The 2,500-nt window shown below is 57.0% G+C and overlaps 2 non-coding genes and 1 pseudogene across 2 annotated transcripts in view; all 3 read left to right on the forward strand.

The window, feature by feature from the left end:
- Positions 1-1,590, forward strand: part of LOC146144334 (small subunit ribosomal RNA) — a 1,811-nt gene extending 221 nt beyond the window's left edge. Inside the window, exon 1 of the ribosomal RNA XR_014500571.1 lies at positions 1-1,590. This exon is cut by the window's left edge and continues 221 nt beyond it. This is a non-coding gene — a ribosomal RNA (small subunit ribosomal RNA).
- Positions 1,591-1,837: 247 nt separating this feature from the next.
- On the forward strand, positions 1,838-1,991 carry LOC146144335 (5.8S ribosomal RNA). The gene has a single exon (XR_014498928.1). It is a non-coding gene; the product is annotated as a 5.8S ribosomal RNA (ribosomal RNA).
- Positions 1,992-2,239: 248 nt separating this feature from the next.
- The window catches only part of LOC146144336 (large subunit ribosomal RNA), a 3,679-nt pseudogene continuing 3,418 nt past the window's right edge, over positions 2,240-2,500 (forward strand).

Raw genomic sequence — 2,500 nt, forward strand, 5'->3', positions numbered from 1 at the left:
ACCGGGCTTCGGCCCGCAACCTTTGGTGACTCTGGATAACTTTGCGGATCGCACGGTCTCGCACCGGCGACGGATCATTCAAGTGTCTGCCCTATCAACTTTCGTCGGTACGGTACTGGCCTACCGAGGTTCTTACGGGTAACGGAGAATCAGGGTTCGATTCCGGAGAGGGAGCCTGAGAAACGGCTACCACATCCAAGGAAGGCAGCAGGCGCGCAAATTACCCATTCCCGACGCGGGGAGGTAGTGACGAAAAATAACAATACAGGACTCTAAACGAGGCCCTGTAATTGGAATGAGTACACTTTAAAACCTTTAACGAGTATCCATTGGAGGGCAAGTCTGGTGCCAGCAGCCGCGGTAATTCCAGCTCCAAAAGTGTATATTTAAGTTGTTGCGGTTAAAAAGCTCGTAGTTGGATTTTGGGCGCAGGCGGCCGGTCCGTCGCAAGGCGTGTACTGGCCGTCCTGGCCTCACCTCCGGTTCTCCGCCGGTGCCCTTGACTGAGTGTCGGCGGCGGCCGGAACGTTTACTTTGAAAAAATTAGAGTGTTCAAAGCAGGCGATTCGCCTGAATAATGGTGCATGGAATAATGGAATAGGACCTCGGTTCTATTTTGTTGGTTTTCGGAGCGCGAGGTAATGATTAAGAGGGACAGACGGGGGCATTCGTACTGTGCCGTTAGAGGTGAAATTCTTGGATCGGCGCAAGACGAACGACTGCGAAAGCATTTGCCAAGAATGTTTTCTTTAATCAAGAGCGAAAGTCAGAGGTTCGAAGACGATCAGATACCGTCCTAGTTCTGACTATAAACGATGCCAACTAGCGATCGGGGGGCGTTAGTTTTACGACCTCTCCGGCAGCTTGCGGGAAACCAAAGTCTTTGGGTTCCGGGGGAAGTATGGTTGCAAAGCTGAAACTTAAAGGAATTGACGGAAGGGCACCACCAGGAGTGGAGCCTGCGGCTTAATTTGACTCAACACGGGAAATCTCACCCGGCCCGGACACAGTGAGGATTGACAGATTGAGAGCTCTTTCTTGATTCTGTGGGTGGTGGTGCATGGCCGTTCTTAGTTGGTGGAGCGATTTGTCTGGTTAATTCCGATAACGAACGAGACTCTGGCTTGCTAACTAGTTACGCGACCCAATCGGTCGGCGTCTAACTTCTTAGAGGGACTAGTGGCGTTTAGCCACACGAGATTGAGCAATAACAGGTCTGTGATGCCCTTAGATGTTCGGGGCCGCACGCGCGCTACACTGACCGGATCAGCATGTGCTCGCCTTGGCCGACAGGTCTGGGTAACCCGCTGAACCCCGGTCGTGCTAGGGATAGGGAATTGCAATTATTTCCCTTGAACGAGGAATTCCCAGTAAGCGCGAGTCATTAGCTCGCGTTGATTACGTCCCTGCCCTTTGTACACACCGCCCGTCGCTACTACCGATTGAATGGTTTAGTGAGGTCCTCCGATTGGACCTGGCGCGGCCGGCAACGGTCGAGCCGGCGTCCGAGAAGACGATCTAACTTGATCATTTAGAGGAAGTAAAAGTCGTAACAAGGTTTCCGTAGGTGAACCTGCGGAAGGATCATTAACGGTCTCGCAAACGCTTCGGCGAACGCGAAACTCGGACAAGCGAGAGAAAAAGTCTTTGCTACCCGGCGCCCGACCCGCGAGGAGCGGCGCGCCGGCCGGCGATTCGGTCACCCGGTAATGTTTGCGCGTCGAGTGCCGCGGTGCCGCGCGCTCCGGCTTCAAGCGTCGGTCTGGCCGACCGCTCGGCGCGGTCTATTTTGTCACCCTATAGTGCGAGGCACTGTGCGAGCGAAACAATCGTGGATGGCTCTTGGCGGTGGATCACTCGGCTCGTGAGTCGATGAAGGACGCAGCTAGCTGCGTGAATTAGTGTGAATTGCAGGACACATTGAGCATCGACGTTCTGAACGCAAATTGCGGCCTCGGGTCAATCCCGGGGCCGCGCCCGCCTCAGGGTCGCGTTGCAAACGTTCCGCGCGGGGATTTCTCCGCGCGGCTGCTGCGGCGTCGGACGCGCGAGCGCCCGTCCCGCTCAAGACAGCACGGCACGATGCGCGACGATCGCGACCAGAATCCCGCGCGGCGGCGGCGAGTCGACCTCGAAGAGGCCAACGGCTGGCGGCTCAAGGGCGGGAATCGAGGTGCGCGGCGGCGCGCGGCGCCGACGGCGAGCGCGGAACGGGAAGAATAGTCCCGGTCCTTACTTTCGGCCTGAGGTCGGACGAGGCTACCCGCTGAATTTAAGCATATTACTAAGCGGAGGAAAAGAAACTAACGAGGATTCCCTCAGTAACGGCGAGTGAAGCGGGATGTGCCCATCGCCGAATCCGCGCGCTTTTGGAGTGCGCGGAATTGTGGCGTACGGAATTCGTCACGGCGCGCTTCGCCGGTCGCCCGCGTCCTTCTGATCGAGGCCTTTTCCCAGAGCGGGTGTCAGGCCCATGGCGGCGACAGGCGGGCGCGCTACG

Source organism: Ascidiella aspersa, chromosome 5, assembly GCF_963924565.1.
Source record: "Ascidiella aspersa chromosome 5, kaAscAspe10.2, whole genome shotgun sequence".
Classification (NCBI taxonomy): Eukaryota; Metazoa; Chordata; class Ascidiacea; order Phlebobranchia; family Ascidiidae; genus Ascidiella; species Ascidiella aspersa.